At 38.4% G+C, this 21,514-nt stretch overlaps 1 protein-coding gene across 10 annotated transcripts in view; it reads right to left on the reverse strand.

Moving 5' to 3' along the window:
- Window positions 1-21,514, reverse strand: part of PARD3B (par-3 family cell polarity regulator beta) — a 1,156,296-nt gene that overhangs the window by 556,420 nt on the left and 578,362 nt on the right. The gene's annotated exons all lie outside the window — the stretch shown is intronic.

The raw sequence follows: 21,514 nt of genomic DNA on the forward strand, positions 1-21,514 counted from the left end.
AGTGTCCATCAATAGATGAATGGATAAAGAAGATGTGGTACATATACACAATGGAATATTATTCAGCCATAAGAAGAAAACAAATCCTACCATTTGCAACAACATGGATGGAGCTAGAGGGTATTATGCTCAGTGAAATAAGCCAAGCGGAGAAAAACAAATACCAAATGATTTCACTTATCTGTGGAGTATAAGAACAAAAGAAAAACTGAAGGAACAAAACAGCAGCAGAATCACAGATCCCAAGAATGGACTAACAGTTACCAAAGGGAAAGAGACTGGGGAGAATGGGAGGGTAGGGAGGGATAAGGGCGGGGAAGAAGAAAGGGGGTATTATGATTAGCATGTATAATGTGGTGGTGGGGGAAAGGGGAGGGCTTTGCAACACAGAGAAGACAAGTAGTGATTCTACAACATCTTACTATGCTGATGGACAGTAACTGCAATGGGGTTTGTGGGGGGGAGTTGGGGTAGGGGAGAGCCTAGTAAACATAAAAAAAAAGTCCTATTGGGGTCGAGCTCACTGAAACAACATATATTTTGATAAAGCATATCACTGAATTTTCAGACCTAGAATAAATAGAGGATTCATAAGTTTCCAAAGAGATGGAAAAAAAATGCATGCACAAGATCTAAAATGAGAGCAGCATTTTACTTCTATAAAGCAGCACTGAGGGCTGGAATATAAAAAAGCAATGGCTTCAAAATTCAGAAGTAAAAAGATTTCCAGCCTAGCATTATAAATGCAGCGAGACTATAAATCAAGTGTGATGGTAGAATGAAGGCATTTTTTTGTATCTTTACCACCTGGAGGAATTATGATACTCGGTAAATTCGATATGAGGCACGAATTCTATTTAAAGTTTGTAATTAGGAAGGAAGAAGAAAAGCTATAGATGTAGCATATGAAGGAAACTTGGGAGGATTGATTATTTCTTTGACATATCTTCTTGTATAGTACCTTAAGTATGTATAGGTTTTAAACTACTAACTAATTTGCACACACATATTGACATAATAGGAATACGGTGACATAAACAAAGCAAATCTATAATTACCAGCCATCTCCAGTGAAGCCAAGAAAACCATTTAGGCACCCTAGGCATTTGTGAAAATTTATCTATGATATGATGGATATTTTCCAACTGTACTTGAACCATCAGACAAATTAAAGCAGCCCATTTCTGGGATCTGTTCACATCCCATATGTTCTTTTAACCATAGATAGTCTATAGTCATGAGATTTTGGGGTGCTACAACTTGCACCCCTCCCAACTCCTGGTTGAGTTCCAACAGACAGATCCGGTCAAATTCGTTGTCTCACTGTATGCACATGCCAGCCTAGACATCTCCCTCCTCCTTCTCATGGCAAGTCCAGGAGATGGTGGGCTGGATGCAGCCACAACCGCAGCATCGTCCGGATCCCTGTGGAGGCTTTTTGATGATCATCCCCCGGCACGAGTCCTCCAGAGAGTGCTGATGCCGGAAGCTCCTCCTCATATCGTATCTTAGTTCATTTTCTGGGTATCCAAGCTAGGCCTTGATCTTCTGCGTAGAAACAAACAGACCCTTTGCCCACACTTTGACATGCCCTCTATACCACTGTGCAGAACTCATTGGAGGTCAGCACACAGTAACTGCTTTTTTTTTTTTTTTTTAATTAAGAGAAAGGAATATTATCAGAAAAGAGTACCTCCATAGCTGATCATCTGACACCCTTTAAGTGATCAACATTAAGGATATTTAAAGCATGCGTTGATCTTTGATTTACCAATAGTTTTATCCTGTTAAGGAGTAATCCCCCTTTTCTTTCTTTCTTTCTTTTTTTTTTTTTTTAATTTTTAATCTACACTTACCTGAAGAATACTATGTTTACTATGCTCTCCCCTATATCAGGTCCCCCCTAACAACCACATTACGGTTACTGTCCATCAGCTTAGCAAAATGTTGTAGAGTCACTACTTGTCCTCTCTGTGTTGTGCAGCCCACCCTCCCCTTTCTCCCTCCCCCCCATGCATGCTAATCTTAATACCCCCCTTCTTCTTCCCACCCCTTATCCCTCCCTGCCCACCCATCCTCCCCAGTTCCTTTCCCTTTGGTACCTGTTAGTCCATTTTTGGTTCTGTAATTCTGCTGCTGTTTTGTTCCTTCAGTTTTTCCTTTGTTCCTATACTCCTCAGATGAGTGAAATCATTTGGTATTTCTCTTTCTCCGCTTGGCTTATTTCACTGAGCATAATACTCTCCAGCTCCATCCATGTTGCTGCAAATGGTTGGATTTTTCCACTTCTTATGGCTGAGTAGTATTCCATTGTGTATATGTACCACATCTTCTTTATCCATTCATCTACAGATGGACATTTAGGTTGCTTCCAATTCTTGGCTATTGTAAATAGTGCTGCGATAAACATAGGAGTGCATCTGTCTTTCTCAAACTTGATTGCTGCGTTCTTAGGGTAAATTCCTAGGAGTGGAATTCCTGGGTCAAATGGTAGGTCTGTTTTGAGCATTTTGATGCACCTCCATACTGCTTTCCACAATGGTTGAACTAATTTACATTCCCACCAGCAGTGTAGGAGGGTTCCCCTTTCTCCACAGCCTCGCCAACATTTGTTGTTGTTTGTCTTTTGGATGGCAGCTATCCTTACTGGTGTGAGGTGATACCTCATTGTAGTTTTAATTTGCATTTCTCTGATAATTAGCGATGTGGAGCATCTTTTCATGTGTTTGTTGGCCATTTGTATTTCTTTTTTGGAAAACTGTCTGTTCAGTTCCTCTGCCCATTTCTTAATTGGATTATTTGTTTTTTGTTTGTTGAGGCATGTGAGCTCTTTATATATTTTGGACGTCAAGCCTTTATTGGATCTGTCATTTACAAATATATTCTCCCATACTGTAGGGTTCCTTTTTGTTACATTGATGGTGTCTTTTGCTGTACAGAAGCTTTTCAGCTTGATATAGTCGCACTTGTTCATTTTTGCTGTTGTTTTCCTTGCCCGAGGAGATATGTTCCAGAAGAGGTCACTCATGTTTATGTGCAAAATGTTTTTGCCTATGTTTTTGTCTAAGAGTTTTATGGTTTCATGACTTACATTCAGGTCTTCATTCCATTTTGAATTTAATTTTGTGTATGGGGTTAGATAATGGTCTAGTTTCATTCTTGTACGTGTAGCTGTCCAGTTTTGCCAGCACCATCTGCTGAAGATACTGTCATTTCTCCATTGTATTTCCGTGGCTACTTTATCAAATGTTAATTGACCATATATGTTTGGGTTAATGTCTGGAGTCTCTAATCTGTTCCACTGGTCTGTGGCTCTGTTCTTGTGCCAGTATCAAATTGTCTTGATTACTATGGCTTTGTAGTAGAGCTTGAAGTTGGGGAGTGAGATCTCCCCTACTTTATTCTTCTTTTTCAGGATTGCTTTGGCTATTCGGGGTCTTTGGTGTTTCCATATGAATTTTTGAATTATTTGTTCCAATTCATTGAAGAATGTTGCTGGTAATTTGAGAGGGATTGCATCAAATTTGTATATTGCTTTTGGCAGGATGGCCATTTTGACGATATTAATTCTTCCTAGCCATGAGCATGGGATGAGTTTCCATTTATTAGTGTCCCCTTTAATTTCTCTTAAGAGTGACTTGTAGTTTTCAGAGTATAAGTCTTTCACTTCCTTGGTTAGGTTTATTCCTAGGTATTTTATTCTTTTTGATGCAATGGTGAATGGAATTGTTTTCCTGATTTCTCTTTCTATTGATTCGTTGTTAGTGTATAGGAAAGCTACAGATTTCTGTGTGTTGATTTTGTATCCTGCAACTTTGCTGTATTCCGATATCAGTTCTAGTAGTTTTGGAGTGGAGTCTTTAGGGTTTTTTATGTACAGTATCATATCATCTGCAAATAGTGACAGTTTAACTTCTTCTTTACCAATCTGGATTCCTTGTATTTCTTTGTTTTGTCTGATTGCCGTGGCTAGGACCTCCAGTACTATGTTAAATAACAGTGGGGAGAGTGGGCATCCCTGTCTGGTTCCCGATCTCAGTGGAAATGCTTTCAGCTTCTCGCTGTTCAGTATAATGCTGGCTGTGGGTTTATCATATATGGCCTTTATTATGTTGAGGTACTTGCCCTCTATTCCCATTTTGCTGAGAGTTTTTATCATGAATGGATGTTGAATTTTGTCAAATGCTTTTTCAGCATCTATGGAGATGATCATGTGGTTTTTGTCTTTCTTTTTGTTGATGTGGTGGATGATGTTGATGGATTTTCGAATGTTGTACCATCCTTGCATCCCTGGGATGAACCCCACTTGGTCATGGTGTATGATCCTTTTGATATACTGTTGAATTCTGTTTGCTAATATTTTATTGAGTATTTTTGCATCTACGTTCATCAGGGATATTGGTCTGTAATTTTCTTTTTTGGTGGGGTCTTTGCCTGGTTTTGGTATTAGGGTGATGTTGGCTTCATAGAATGAGTTTGGGAGTATTCCCTCTTCTTCTATTTTGTGGAACACTTTAAGGAGAATGGGTATTATGTCTTCTCTGTGTGTCTGATAAAATTCCGAGGTAAATCCGTCCGGCCCCGGGGTTTTGTTCTTGGGTAGTTTTTTGATTACTGTTTCAATTTCTTTGCTTGTAATTGGTTTGTTTAACTTTTGTGTTTCTTCCTTGGTCAGTCTTGGGAGGTTGTATTTTTCTAGGAAGTTGTCCATTTCTTCTAGGTTTTCCAGCTTGTTGGCATATAGGTTTTCATAGTAGTCTTTAATAATTCTTTGTATTTCTGTGGAGTCTGTCGTGATTTTTCCATTCTCATTTCTGATTATGTTGATTTGTGTTGACTCTCTTTTTCTCTTAATAAGTTGGGCTAGAGGCTTATCTATTTTGTTTATTTTCTCAAAGAACCAGCTCTTGGTTTCGTTGATTTTTGCTATTGTTTTATTCTTCTCAATTTTGTTTATTTCTTCTCTGATCTTTATTATGTCCCTCCTTCTGCTGACTTTAGGCCTCATTTGTTCTTCTTTTTCCAGTTTTAATAATTGTGATGTTAGACTATTCATTTGGGATTGTTCTTCCTTCTTCAAGTGTGCCTGGATTGCTATATACTTTCCTCTTAAGACTGCTTTCGCTGCATCCCACAGAAGTTGGGGCTTAGTGTTGTTGTTGTCATTTGTTTCTATATATTCCTTGATCTCTATTTTGATTTGTTCATTGATCCATTGATTATTTAGTAGCATGTTGTTAAGCCTCCATGTGTTTGTGAGCCTTTTTGTTTTCTTTGTAGAATTTATTTCTACTTTCATACCTTTGTGGTCTGAAAAATTGGTTGGTAGAATTTCAATATTGTGGAATTTACTGAGGCTCTTTTTGTGAGCTAGTATGTGGTCTATTCTAGAGAATGTTCCATGTGCACTTGAGAAGAATGTATATCCTGTTGCTTTTGGATGTAAAGTTCTATAGATGTCTATTAGGTCCATCTGTTCTAGTGTGTTGTTCAGTGCCTGTGTGTCTTTACTTATTTTCTGCCCGGTGGATCTATCCTTTGGGGTGAGTGGTGTGTTGAAGTCTCCTACAATGAATGCATTGCAGTCTATTTCCCTCTTTAGTTCTGTTAGTATTTGCTTCACATATGCTGGTGCTCCTGTATTGGGTGCATATATATTTAGAATGGTTATATCCTCTTGTTGGACTAAGCCCTTTATCATTATGTAGTGGCCTTCTTTATCTCTTGTTACTTTCTTTGTTTTGAAGTCTATTTTGTCTGATATTAGTACTGCAACCCCTGCTTTCTTCTCACTGTTGTTTGCCTGAAATATATTTTTCCATCCCTTGACTTTTAGTCTATGCTTATCTTTGGGTTTAAGGTGAGTTTCTTGTAAGCAGCATATAGAAGGGTCTTGCTTTTTTATCCATTCTATTACTCTATGTCTTTTGATTGGTGCATTAAGTCCATTTACATTTAGGGTGACTATTGAAAGATATGTACTTATTGCCATTGCAGGCTTTAGATTCGTGGTTACCAAAGGTTCAAGGTTAGCTTCTTTAGTATCTTACTGCCTAACTTAGCTCGCTTATTGAGCTGTTATATACACTGTCTGGAGAGTCTTTTCTTCTCTCCCTTCTTATTCCTCCTCCTCCCTTCTTCATATGTTGTGTGTTTTGTTCTGTGCTCTTTTTAGGGGTGCTCCCATCTAGAGCAGTCCCTGTAGGATGCCCTGTAGAGGTGGTTTGTGGGAAGCAAATTCCCTCAGCTTTTGCTTGTCTGGGAATTGTTTGATCCCACCATCATATTTAAATGATAGTCGTGCTGGATACAGTATCCTTGGTTCAAGGCCCTTCTGTTTCATTGCATTAAGTATATCATGCCATTCTCTTCTGGCCTGTAGGGTTTCTGTTGAGAAGTCTGATGTTAGCCTGATGGGTTTTCCTTTATAGGTGACCTTTTTCTCTCTAGCTGCCTTTAAAACTCTTTCCTTGTCCTTGATCCTTGCCATTTTAATTATTATGTGTCTTGGTGTTGTCCTCCTTGGATCCTTTCTGTTGGGGGTTCTGTATAATTCCATGGTCTGTTCGATTATTTCCTCCCCCAGTTTGGGGAAGTTTTCAGCAATTATTTCTTCAAAGACCCTTTCTATCCCTTTTCCTCTTTCTTCCTCTTCTGGTATCCCTATAATACGAATGTTTTTCCTTTTGTATTGGTCACATATTTCTCTTAGTGTTGTTTCATTCCTGGAGATCCTTTTATCTCTCTCTATGTCAGCTTCTATACGTTCCTGTTCTCTGGCTTCTATTCCTTCAATGGCCTCTTGCATCTTATCCATTCTGCTTATAAATCCTTCCAGGGATTGTTTCACTTCTGTGATCTCTTTCCTGACATCTGTGATCTCCTTCCGGACTTCATCCCACTGCTCTTGCATTTTTCTCTGCATCTCATCCCACTGCTCTTGCATTTTTCTCTGCATCTCATCCCATTGCTCTTGCATTTTTTTCTGCATCTCTGTCAGCATGTTCATGATTTTTATTTTGAATTCTTTTTCAGGAGGACTAGTTAGGTCTGTCTCCTTCTCAGGTGTTGTCTCTGTGATCTTTGTCTGCCTGTAGTTTTGCCTTTTCATGGTGATAGAGATAGTCTGCAGAGCTGGTACAAGTGACCGCTGGAAGAGCTTCCCTTCTTGTTGGTTTGTAGCCTTTTCCTGGGAGAATAGCGACCTCTAGTGGCTTGTGCTGGGCAGCTGTGCGCAGACAGGGCTTCTGCTTCCTGCCCAGTTGCTTTGGGGTTTATCTCCACTGTTGCTGTGGGCTTGGCCTGGCTGGGGCTGTTCCTCCAAAATGGTGGAGCCCCGTTAGAGGGGGAGCAGCCAGGAGACTATTTATCTCCGTAAGGGGCCTCTGTGCTCCCTGCTGCCCAGGGGGTTAGAGTGCCCAGAGATCCCCAGATTCCCTGCTTCTGGTCTAAGTGACCTGTCCTGCCCCTTTAAGATTTCCAAAAAGCACTCTCCAAACCAAAACAACAACAGCAACAATGAGAGAGGGAACAGAAAGGAAAAAAAAAAAGAAAAAACACGCGATTTTTTTTTTTTTTCCTCAGGTGCCGGTCCCAGGCACCCGCGCACTGGTCCTGCTGCCCTGTCTCCCTAGCACCAGGGTCCCTGTCCTTTCAAGGCTTCCAAAAAGCACCCACCCACCGGTCCCGCAGGGAAGGAACGCTCAATATTCTTTGTCCTCAGGCACTGGTCCCACGCACCCGCTCACCAGTCCTGCCGCCCTGCCTCCCTAGCACCGGGGTCCCTGTCCCTTCAAGGCTTCCAAAAAGCACTTGGCAAAAAGAGAGAAAAAAAAGGGGAAAAACGCGCGATTTCTTCCGTCCTCAGGTGCTGGTCTCAGGCACCCACCCACCGGTCCCACAGGGAAAAATGCGGGATATTCTTTGTCCTCAGGTGCCGGTCCCAGGCACCCGCTCACCAGTCCCGCCGCCCTGCCTCCCTAGCACCGGGGTCCCTGTCCCTTTTAGGCTTCCAAAAAGCACTCGCAGAAAAGAGAAAAAAAAAAGGGGAAAAACGCGCGATTTCCTCTGTCCTCAAGTGCCGGTCTCAGGCACCCGCCCACCGGTCCCGCAGGGAAAAACGGGGGATATTCTTTGTCCTCAGGCGCCGGTCCCAGCCACCCGCTCACCAGTCCCGCCACCGTGCCTCCCTAGCACTGGGGTCCCCGTCCCTTCAAGGCTTCCAAAAAGCGCTTGCCATAAAGAGAAAAAAAAAAAGGGGAAAAACGCGCGACCTCCTCCGTCCTCAGGCACCGGTCTCAGGCACCCGCCCCCAGGTCTCGCAGGGAGAAACGCGGGATATTCTTTGTCCTCCGGCGCTGTTCCCAGGCACCTCCTCACCGGTCCCGCCACCCTGCCTCCCCAGCAACGGGGGCCCGTCCCTCTAAGGCTTCCAAAAAGCGCTCGCCAAAAAAAAAAACTGCTCCGGTTTCTCTCCACCCGCCGGGAGCCGGGGGGAGGGGCGCTCGGGTCCCGCCGGGCTGGGGCTTGTATCTTACCCCCTTCACAAGGCGCTGGGTTTTTGCAGGTGTGGATGTGGTCTGGATGTTGTCCTGTGTCCTGTGGTCTCTATTTTAGGAAGATTTTTCTTTGTTATATTTTCATAGCTCTATGTGTTTTTGGGAGGAGATTTCCACTGCTCTACTCACGCCGCCATCTTGAATGAAGGCATTTTTTTACAAATACGAGGTCTCAAAAAAAGTTTGCTCTCATGCAATTTTTCTTAGAAAGCTACTGAAGGAGTGCTGCATGAAGATGAGGGAATAAACCAAAAATGAGAAAACTTGAAATAATGCTAAAGAGGGAATTCAACTGAGGAATGGAATGTGAAGGGAATGAAAGGAATCCTCAGTATTGGAGCTGTGCATTTAGACCTTGAGAGAAACCAGGAGACAGTGAAGGAGAAAAGACCCAAGGAAAATGCCAGTAGGAATGACCCCAAGAAACAACAGAACTGGGTGAGCTGGCAGGCGCAGTCGCATCGCCAGGCCATTTTAGCTTTCTGTTGGATTGTGAAGGGATGAGATCTGGCATCAAACTTGGTGGCACACCACAGTGTCAAGTAAAATCGTTTGTTTCCAACCTGTTGCATGTTCATCAGATAAACTGGCTACCAAGTCATGCATAATCTTTGTAAAGGAGCCCCACAACTGTATTACAGGTACAAAGGGTCTCTTTTCATTGAAGGGACTGAACCATTCATGTGAAACCCATCTCTTCTAATGAGACTGTTTCTAAGCTTCCTTTAGTACAAGTAGTTATAAAAGTGGTAAATGTCCCCGTTCCTACCTTCAGAACAAATTTTTCCTTTTTCTTTAAAGAAATGTGCCTTTCTCTGCCATCGACCCAACTGACTTTTGACATCACTATTAATATTTTTAGATATGTGTTTTTGAAAAGCCCATTTCCTCCCTCTGCCTTCCACTTGATTGCTCTATTGTATTTTCCAGTGCTAAACAATAAATGGAAATCGGCTTTATGTACCCCTAGACTAAATAAATAAACTGAGAACTAAAAAAGATATAAAGGCTAATAAACTTTAAGTAAAGAAGAGGGAAAAAAATAACTTTCTCAAGTAAATCAATTTATGACTTGCTAGAAATGATGTAAGCCAGGAGATAAGAAGTTAGCATTTCTTGTTGCAGTGACATTCCACATACATTATTTCTGGGATTTATGGAAAAGTCCCTGTTTTAGTAATGGCAATTTTTGTAGCAGAGAGGTTAAGTAATTTTTCCAAGATGACTCAGCTACTAAGTAGATCACAGAGCTACTATCACAGTCAACAATCAACTGCACATGAGGGAAGTTCAGAAATGAATATTACCATCCAAGTTAAATGAGAAATAATAATGATAAAGCAGGGATTGAGAAGAAAAAAAAAACTTCAAAAACATTAAGTGAAATTAAAAAGTGCCTGACAATAAAGGAAGGATACAAATATTTGCTGAGGGCATTTATTTATATAAACTCAATTAACAGATTTGACACCGTATTTTTACATTGCATGATTAGTGCTACTTTGATGTAACTTTAAGGAGATGCAGGCATATGGGATATGCATTAAAATTAAAATAATATGAAATTGGTACCATCGAAACATATAACTCTGTGATATGACTACAGATTGGAAGATTCTATGTCAGCTAGCCCCAAAATTTTGTAGAAAGAAATTGATATTGAAAGAGTTACAGAATACTGTAGGAAGGGAGTGCATTACTAAGAAATTACATGCATTATGATCCCATTTCTATTAAAAAATAGAGTTTAGCCTATAGCTTTTCTTCTTCCTTCCTAATTACAACCCTTAAATAGAATTCGTGCCTCATATCGAATTTACCGAGTATCATAATTCTTCCAAGTGGTAAAGATACCTCAAGACAAATACTGGACATAAAAGCCACAGGGCATAAATCTGCAAAGAAGTAAAAAGCTAACCTTTTCAAACAATATTGCCTCTCTCTCACTTACCAACTTTACATTTCCCTGTATGGCCCCGGAAGATGACTGGTTAGCCAGAGACGGGTAAGATTCCTCAAGGGAGGAACAACCTAAGACAGGCACAGTCGCAGGGGGGCCATCAGGTGAGAAATTGGGGATCAACAGAGGTGAGGCTTAGAACCTCACGCCCCCTGTTTTGAGAGAAATCTGCATCCGTGGATGTTTTATTGCCCTTGTCTAGCTTGGATTAACACTTAGTCTATAGGCATACACCTGATCATCTAAATTTGCTCTCTTACAGCACTAAACTATGTTTTCTAACTTTATCTTGCATCTACGTACCACTTCAGCATTTTATTAAAAATAAAAATAATAATAATAAGGGAGAAATGTGGGATTCACATATAAATCAAGTATAAAAATCAAATGAATATTCATATTTGACCTGACTGTTTATAGTTCATAATATGTGATCAAAACTGAAAGTTTCTGTGATGACTGCCCTTGTACTGTTCACCATGTAAAAACTTATTCACTATGTAAGAACTTGTTCACCATGTAAGAACTTGTTTGTTATGCTTCCGGAGATTGGAGACTGACGAGAATTAGGCTTGGGGTGGATTAATGATTGTACATTGAGCATTGAGTCCCCTATACAGAATTTTATTGTTGTTAAAAACCATTTGATCAATATGAGAGATGCCCTCTCAAAAAAAAAATAGAGTTAGAAGTATATATACATAAATATTAAAATGCACTTATGATTACTTGTGGGTAGTGGGATTATAGCAATGTTCACTATCTTCCCTTTGGTAACTAATACTGTATTTTTAAGTTCTCCAACAGTGAGGATATATTACCTCAGTATTAATTTAGACCTAGGGAGCTGGATTCAAATTCCATGCCTTTAAAATCACTTGCTAAGAAATTAATAGGTAAGTACTACTTTTCACTACTGGCTCTCCAGGCACCCTGCTAAGCTCTTTACATGCACAATGACACCTGTACGTCATGACAACCCATAAGGTAGGTGTCGTGTGTTCCCAGTCCACGGAGAAACTAAGAAAACTGAAGTGTCCACTCTCATCTCTGAAAACGTAATTTAGTGATCTAGTACAGTAACATTTTTCTAAGCAGGCAATTTTAACCAATAATACCATTAACTATCTGAAAATGAATACCCCCTCAAAAAAAAAGAAAAAAGGCAAAACCTACTTGACTGTTAAAAGAACAGAGCCTACACCAGAGTGCTGACTCTGCGGTATGAAAGTGAGGCTTAATAGGATCATAATAACTCTCCCACCAATTCCTGAAACTGTGCTCAGGAAGCAGGAGAGTGTGGCAGAAAGGCCGCTGGAATATACCAAGGGTGAGAGATTGAAAGCCTGAAGTAAACGCGACAGGAATCCTGAGAACACATCAGGTTGAACTGATGAATAGCACATCTCTCATTCTGGCTGAGATGCTTTATGTCTAATTTCTGGTTTTAATTCTAATAGTTCTTTTCATGTACTGAAAGTGATAATAAAGAAAAATGCAATATTTATTTGTCATATGTATCTTAATTTATTACAATATTATTGATACGTATTGCCTTGGCAACTTAATATTTTCCACAATGGACATGTATTACCATCATTTCATTTCATTTCCTTCTGCCTTCATAATATTACCTTAACATTGTCAGAAATTTCTCAGGATAGTGATGCAAATCAAAGCTTCATTACAAAGCCCAGTGAAATAAGGCATTAAATATTGCAAGAACATTTCATGAAAGGTAACTACTGTGCATGCTTAGGGCCTGAATTGAAATGATAAAATATATATTTCATTTATTTTTATTAAGAAAAAAACCTTTTTTTTTATTTTTACAAAAAAAATAAATGACACCTTGTCTTCCAAATCCTCACTAATTCATTCACTCACAGGAAGAAGAACTATTTCAGAAGCAGCACAGGCTAGAATATATAGGATATTTCTCATCACACACACTGACAATGAACTGAATGATTAAATATTCTCTTCCACTGTTCCTTAGACAGGAACAAAAGAGCCCCTAGGGATGAAGACATAGAAGGGGTAATTTCAAGAAGCAATAGAGTGATACCCCAAGTTTTAATAAGAGTACAGGCATTCCTCCCCCACCTCACTAACCTAGCCCATCTTCTGAAATGTACTGACGATGAAACTACCTGAAACTCTCCTAAACTCTGTTTCTGAAATCCAGTCTAGACTGATCCGAGAAAAGGGCTCCATGCCTCCTCCCAGGACCATTTTGGCAATTGACCTTGACATCTATTAAGTGTCTACAACAAGCCAGTTTCCATGCTAGAAACCAAGCTAAGACCCAAAGCAAGCTGCATCATGGCCCCTTTGTGAGGCTACAGGGAAAATCTGATGCGCACAAATAATTATATTTATTTAAAAACATTAAAATGGTCAAACTCAGAGAAACATAGAATGATGGCTATAAAGAATTTGACTTTTGCTCTGTGAAAATAAAGGAGACCTCAGTAAGAATGGACGTGGGAAGCCCTGAAAGGGGGCTCATGTACTACCCCTGTAGGAAGCAGCATACTTCACAGTCCTCAATAGCAGGAAGCTTACTTTATACACGCCAGCAGAAGGATGAATTTCCCCTTGCCCAGCAACAATCCAGACAGTGAACAATCCTCACACTCAGCCAATGAGAAGCCATAACAGCCCCTTCAAGCTTCCTCCTTTCCCTTATAAAAAGCAAGCCCTTCTCCTCTGTTTTACAGAATTACCTATGGTTCACCATGGCTTGCTAGTCCCAAGTTGCAATTATCTGCTCTTTTGGAATAAACTCATTTTGCTTGTAAAATAGCTAACTCTTTTGCTTTTTGAAAATTAATACTACATAGTAATCCGAAGTGGGATCTGAAGCAGATGAGCCCCTGAGGGACTAAGACCCCCCCAAATAGTGTGAGGTATACCCTTGAGCCCTTTCTGCTCTCCACTTCTGTGAGTTACCTTTTTCATTTCGGTTTAAGTGAGTCTTCTTTCAGATTGGAGTCCCCCCTGTTTGTTTGAGCTCTCTGGCTGTATTTGGGATCTGTTTAAAGCTTATCCTTTCCAAACCTCTGCTTTGAGTAATGGGATCCCAATCTGCTAAATTCTCTCAGGAAGGTTCTCCTTCTGGGACCTTGGTCGATTTGGGTAGTATGGCCATTTTAACAAGATTAATTTGTTAATATTGTTAACAATACTGTTAAAAATAATAAGGTTCCTTCTCATGTGCATTTTTAACTTCTGGACCAATTTAAACAATAATAAGTTATAACTTCAATGGTTATTATAGGGAAATCTCCCCAAGCTTGCATTTCTTAGAAACAAATGAGACTATGACTCTAAAATAATACAAACTGACTGGGTTCCCTGTTTACACTGGTATATTAGAGTTTCCAAGAGTATTCAGGACTCTGAAATTGCCTTTTTACAAGGTACCATTTCTAAATTGGCAGAGGCAAATAAACAATTGAAAAAAGAGAAAAAAGCATCAGAAGCCTCTTCACCCCACACTAAACTCTTCTTCCCCTACCCTACCTCCTTTGTACCCTCAATTTCTTAATTCCAGCCCTCTCTCTGAACCTCCCTTTTTCTCCAAACCTCTTCCTACTTCTTTTTCATCAGTTAGAACTTGCCCATTTAAAATCAGACCCCCTGATGGCACTATACAAAATTACACTATTCAAATTATACTACAAAGCTATCATAAGCAAAACAGTATGGTACCGGCACAAAAAACAGACACACAGATCTATGGAACAGAATAGAGAGCCCAGAAATAAACCCATGTATATGTGGTCAGTTAATAACCTTGGCCACATTCAGCCAATGAGAAGCCATAATAGCCCCTCTAACTTTCTCCTTTTCCCCTATAAAAGCAACATCCTCTCCTTTGCTCTCTGAATTCACCTGCAGTTCATAGTTTGCTTTTCCTAAATTGCAGTTCTCTGTTATTCCCAAATATACTCCCAAATATATCCCTAAATTACTACTGGTAGTAAAATAGTTGACTCTGGTTGTTTTGTTTTTGTTTTTTGCTTTTTTTAAGTCAACTCTGAATGACTGGGGAGCCATTGGATGATCTGGAGGAGAGGAATGAACTTACCTGGCCTCTATTTAAAAAATTACTCTTATTGCAAGTTAAGTATATCCTTACTGCAACAAGGATGAAGACAGGATTGCAGGTAAAGGGTTTCAGAGGGAGAGAGGATGGATGCTTGGACAACAGCTGCTGAGGTGGAGGTGTCTGGAGGTAAAAAGTGGTTGCATGATTAGGATACGAAGAGGACTCAAGACTCCCTGAAAAAGGAAGTGTCTGATTTGGATCTGGAAAGACAAATGCTTTCCTCCAGATAAAAATGTCAGTGGAGAAGGGACATAAGTGGGGCTGAGCAGAGGAAATATTTCATATTAAAGGCACAGAGCTGGAAAGTTCCACATGGGGCCATTCAGTGATACAGTCTGCCTGAAATGTCAGAGCCAGACTATGATTTGTTTAAAGGTTTAGATCTTATTCTTTAAATGTAGTTTACAGTCTGTAAGAGGGTAGGAACAGGACTGCCTGAGAGAGGGTCGGTATCTATTTATGACTTGTTTGGCTGGTAGGCTATGAATATACATTTTCACCTTATAAATACTACCTACCTCATGACTATTGACAAGCTTTAAGGGAACTGGTGGGAAGTTGGGTTTTTAAACTACTCACATGAGTAATATGAATGTTACTAGTAGCTACTCATACTAGGGAATGGGGTAAATATATTTTTGCTTGGGGAGATTTCTTGATAACTCTTGTGAAATTTAATCCATAAAGGAGGTCAATTAAATTGTAATGTATTTCCATTTCTCCCCTTCTTCATTCAGTACTATATACGAGATACATTAGGTAAGAGCATCTTCCTCAGGTTAGCCCTTAAGACTAAGAAGCTTCTCATATCTTGGGGCCACTGTTGACTCTTTTGTTTTAACAAGGTCCACATCAGCCTAAACTGACCCTGAGACAGGCCAGGTCTCAGGTGTCAGCATCCAGCCTGGGAATGCCTCTCCTGCAGTCACGTCTTTCCTTCTTAGCACAGGAACACATTAGGCTGTCCTGCTCACATTTTCACTGATGAGTTCTGATCACTTGGTGAATAGCCGAACCAGGATGTGCCACTTTGGAGCCAACGTTTTTGAATCCTTTGTGAGACCAGCAGAGTTATCACTCCTGATGGGCCAGTCAGGACAGCCAGGTATTCCAGATGGTAGAGCTACAGATGCTGGTGCCTGCCGCCTGGATCACTGAGTGACCATGTGGGGACTATTGCTCTAGAGAGCTACACATACATGAGGTGGACTTTTCATGGAAAGGAAATGAATTCTGTTGTCTTCAGCCACCAAAGTATGGAGGTTTAGCCTATTCAGACATAAATGACTCTAAATCACTAACAAAAGAAAGCAGAATGAATATTCCACGGGGTTTGAACTCACAAAGTATTGGGTACTTTTATAAATAAATAAGCATTTAAATATCACTGTAAACAGCAAAAAAGTAGAAATCATTCGCTTATATCTGTAAGACGAAAAAAAGCAAAACAAAACAAAACAAAACCAAAAAACCCTAGCATCCCTAATGTTGTGCAAAGGACAACTGAGGATAAAATTATAAAATTTCTAGTGACAGTATGAGGCATGGATGCAAGAAGTTCAGTATCTCAAACGATTTAGATGGAAGTAAGGATGCTGTGTGTTAGATCCTATGTAAAAGATTTTAAAAAGTTCCTATGATAGCAAGGTATTGATACCAATTTTAAGTTATAGATATGTGATTACAAAAAAAAGTATGCTTGATTAAGTTAATAAATTAAACTTAAGTAGACATTTGGCTATTTTATCTATTTCCTTAAAAGTTTTTTATTTCCTCTTCAGGAAAATGGGGGTCACCTTATATTTGATGGGGCCATATAGTCAGGCATATATGGTATACAATATAACAAACATGGAATTTTTAGGGATATCTAATAAAAACCCGAACAAGGAAGGAAAAGTTACTTCTATAACATGAGATACCAGCAGAAACCTTATCTAGTTCCCCAAACAGCACAGGTGCTCAATAAATATCAGCAACAGGTTTTATGTGTGACACGTGAGCAGGCTCACTCAGCATAAAACACAAGGTCATGGCCGCACTGAAAATATAATTTAACAAGCCTAATGTAGCAAATCGAGCTGGGCAGCACCAGTCCCATTAGGAAAGGAAAGGGTTTGTTAATGTTGCAGTGTCCAGAACTTCACCAGCATGTAGCATCTCCTATGACCCGTCAGTGATTTATATGATAGTGTTTCAGCAAAACTTTCAGTGGTAGAGCAGAACCGCCTTCCTGATTCATCATCCCATAGATGACTTTAGTAGTGCTTATATTTTTCAATGATAATTCTGCAAACTTCGAGACTGAAAGAACTTGAAATATATACTGCCTTTGTTTTCTGTAAGTAAATAAACTACTTTTCTGAACACTATTTCGTTCAGATAAACCTTTAAAGTTTCTGTGGTCCTAAATGCACATAGATATAAAAGCCCTAAACAAAATATCAGCAAACTGAAAGCAAGGTGTATTTAAAAAATATTAACGCTTGACCTCCAATTTGGAACTACTCCAGGAACGCAAGTTTGACTTCAGTTTGAAAAACCAGTTAATACAATCCACCATATTAATAAATTCAAGGTGAAAAAAATTTAATTATCTCAGTGAATATGGAAAAAACTGCTTAGTAAAATTTAACCTTCATTCATGCCAAAAACTTTTAGTGAACCAGGCATTGAAGAAAACTTCCTTAACCTTAAACATTTTCTTTATCACTCTAAAAGTTCAGGTAAATGTGTCATGTGCTGCCTGCCACCTAAGAAAGATTGAATTCACTGAAGTAAATTGGGTAGTTCTCAATACCACTTCATCTTTATCACATACAGGACTATTCCTCAACTGAGAGCACTCCAGTTCCAACGGCCTCCTTGCGAATATTACAGCAATTAAGGAGGACACTTTAATGTACAGGGGAAAGGAGCGTGATGATCAGTGGGATTAGGACTCTGGAATTAAGTTTAAACATCACAGGGAAAATGTTCCCATCTCCACGGGACAGAAAAGATTTGGTGCACTTGACATTGTTACCAGGTAAGACTGGAAAAGAACATGTTTGAAGTTCAAAATTCAATTTTAAATAGTTTCTTTGCACATTCTATAGTAAGCTACTAGGAAATGTTTTGAGTTAATTTCAGAGTATGGAACTATGGAAATTCCAAGTAAATGTTTTACAAAATCATCCTTATGACAGTGTGTCATATTTTGAAGTATATTTCCACCTAACAGCATGAAACTTGCCTTTCACCTCCTATCTTTCCTTAGTACTTTTCTTACAATGAGGTAAATGACAGCAGAGAATGAACTATGGAACCATGGCATTTTAGGGCTGGAAAGAATCTTGTAGACCGTTTGGTAACCAAAAATTATCTGTACTACATCTAATCTATGAATGAGACACTCATCTTTGTATGAAATATGACTACATATGGAACTGTATGTTCCACAGTAGGGCTAAACATACAAATTAAGCAGATTTCTACCACTGATGAAAAAGTTTCAACTCAAGCAGTCACAGTTCAACAATGAACATTATAGGACGACCTTCCTTAAGAACATAGATATAAAAGCCCTAAACAAAATATCAGCAAACTGAAAGCAAGGTGTATTTAAAAAATATTAACGCTTGACCTCCAATTTGGAACTACTCCAGGAACGCAAGTTTGACTTCAGTTTGAAAAACCAGTTAATACAATCCACCATATTAATAAATTCAAGGTGAAAAAAATTTAATTATCTCAGTGAATATGGAAAAAACTGCTTAGTAAAATTTAACCTTCATTCATGCCAAAAACTTTTAGTGAACCAGGCATTGAAGAAAACTTCCTTAACCTTAAAAAATAAAATCATTTCATTTAGCCTGTTGTCTTACTATGCTAAGACCTCTAACACAGTTCAGAATGAAAGTAGTGATAGTGGGTGATCATATTCATAATCTTAGTAAGAAAATAAAAATTTACTTTTCAACCTTGATTATAGTATATATATATATATATATATGTTTGTGTATATACACACGTTTATGTGTGTGTGCGTGCATATATATACACACATTAAAATATACTAATATATACTAATATACACATTAAAAACAAATATTTAGTACTTTAATTTTATTATAAATATGTTATAGTTATGTTCATAAACACAAATAAGCATTATGTACAACAAATAATGCATAAATATATGACAAGTAAAATTATATATAAATGTACAGCAAAATCACAAGAGTGAAAAGTTGAGTAAATTCTTATTAAGATTATGAATAAAATGATCTGCCAACACTACTTCTATTTAACAATGGAGGTCTTAGCATAGTAAGGCAAGAAAAGATTAATGGAGAAATAAAAGAACTGAAAAGAAGAAATGAAACAGTCATTTTTCATAGATGATATGATTGTTTATATGAAACATCCCCTAAAGGAAACACTAGTTAAATTATGAGTTCACAGAAGTCTTTAGGAAATTTTCTGGCTTAAAACAATTCATTTGAATTCTGTTTTCTAGCAACATTGGAAAACAAAACATTTTAATGATATCCTTTCTAATGGTATCAGAAATACCAGCATTTAAAAATAAATACAGTGAGGTGCAAGAACTTTATAAAGAGATCATTAACCTTTTTTTGAAGGGCAGTACAGAAGATTTAAAAAAATGGGAGATTTAACATGATCATTGATTTGAAGACAGTATTGTTAGGATGTCATCTCTCCAAACTGATCTATGGATTCAATGCAATCTCAAATAAAATGTAATAGGTTTTTGTTTTTGTAATTCAACAGGCCAATTCTAAAATTTAGGTATAAGAACAAGGCTAAGAATAGTCCAGTCATTCCCATAAAAAGATGACTGACACAGGAGACATGCCTTAACAGAGATCACGGAACATTATAAAGGTATAGTAATTAAGCAGGTGTAGTGTTAGCATAGGAATTGACAGAATGACAAATGAAATAGTTTAGAGCATCTAGAAGCAGACGGCCAAAATATAAAGAAATCTGAAATTTGACAAAACTAGCTGTGAAGACCACTGGAAAAAAGACAGACTTTACAATAAATGGTATATGTCAACTGATAATGTGTCTGGGGGTAAAACTGTACCCTTACCTCACACTGTGCAAACAAGTATGCAAGGTAAATTAAAATTTTAAACCAACAAAATTATAAACCCTTTACATAACAAAATAGAAGAATATCTCTGTGACCTTTGAGTAGGGATAGATTTCTTAAATAAGATACAAATCAACCAAACATGAAAAAAAAGTTGATAATTTGACTATTAAAATCAACACTACCTGTTCATCAAGAGGCATACAGGAGTAAAAGGATAAATCATTAACTGGGAGAACATATTCGTAACATATATTACCTACAAATGATCAGTATTCTGAATATACAAAGGAATTCCTATAAATCAATAAAAAGTAAAAAACCCAGTAGAAAAATGGGCAAAAGTCTTTACCAGGAACCATTACAGAAGAGTAAATCTGAACAGTCAGCACTTATACTGAAATATGCTTAAGTTCAACCAAAATGAAATATTTATGCTCCTAAAATTGGCAGAAATTTTTAATTTGGCAATATTGTTTTGTTGAGCATGTGGAACAACTGGAATTCTTTTATACTTACTAGTAGAGGAAAAAAACTGGTAAAATTGCTGTGTAAAATAACTTATCATCATCTATTTGAAAAGTGACATACCCTATAAATGAACTATCTTATTCCTAAGTGTATTTCCTAGATGAAACTCTCACACTTGCTCATCAGAATATACGGAGAATGTTTATAGTCATGTTGCATGTAAAAACCTGGGAATAACACAAATGTCCATTAAGAGAAACCTGGAAAACTAGACAATAGTGAAAATGGATCACAAGTACATTCAACAAATGTTTCTCAGTAATGAAATATTAAGAAGACAAAGCAAGTTGTAGATGGATTTTTCCAGTATGATCCACATATAAAGTTAAAAACACTATAAAACTAAATATTATAAAGTCCTTAGGGATTTAAAAATATATGGTCAGGTTATAAAGACAAGCAAAGAAACAATTATTTGAGATAAAATCAAATAGGATTGGCAAGGGTTACACAGGGGACTATAAAGACAATGGTAATTCCTCAAACCAGGTGTGGGGCATATGGGTACTCACTGCATTGCTCCTCTTCACACCTAACACATGGTTATACAAGTCTCCTACCTTTTCAAGACTTGAGGAACAAAGTTTCTTTGAATGGCAACTAGGGAAATGTCTGGGCTCCCTTTCCTTGGCTACTGAGGTCCTTCCAGACCTGGCTGCCTGCTAGTTTTTAGCCATCTCTCTCCATACTTCTCTCCCCATCTGACATCCTTAATGCAGTCACACTTGACATTTTTCATTTCCTTGGACATACAATACTATTCACTTTGGCATATTCTTTCCACTTTCACTCGACAGTTAATGCCTCAATTTGTCTGAGGTTAATTTGCTCTTAGGTTAAGGGAACCGGTGCTGAGTTCCCATAGTAACCTGGATTTACCTTATCACTACACTTTCATCCTTTATTGCTATTTTTTTTCATCCGTCTCCCTGTAATATGCTATACATGTAGTGATAGCAAAGACCACTGCCACCTTGCCCACTGTTGTAAGCCTACTATGTAACCCAATGCCTGGAACATAAATGGCACCTGATAAATATCCCTTGATGAATAAGTGAACAAATAGATGAATTAATTCCTTTTTTGTAGAAGCCCATTCTTTTTACTACTGCATAGACCTAACAGTTAAATTATTTTTTTATATTGAATCTGGCCCTGTCTCCATGCAACTTCACCCTTTGGTCCCATTTTGCTTCAATTTCATCCACAGAGCACGATACATGACAGGTGATCAAAGTTGGTAG

This window comes from Manis javanica, chromosome 12 (genome assembly GCF_040802235.1).
Source record: "Manis javanica isolate MJ-LG chromosome 12, MJ_LKY, whole genome shotgun sequence".
Classification (NCBI taxonomy): Eukaryota; Metazoa; Chordata; class Mammalia; order Pholidota; family Manidae; genus Manis; species Manis javanica.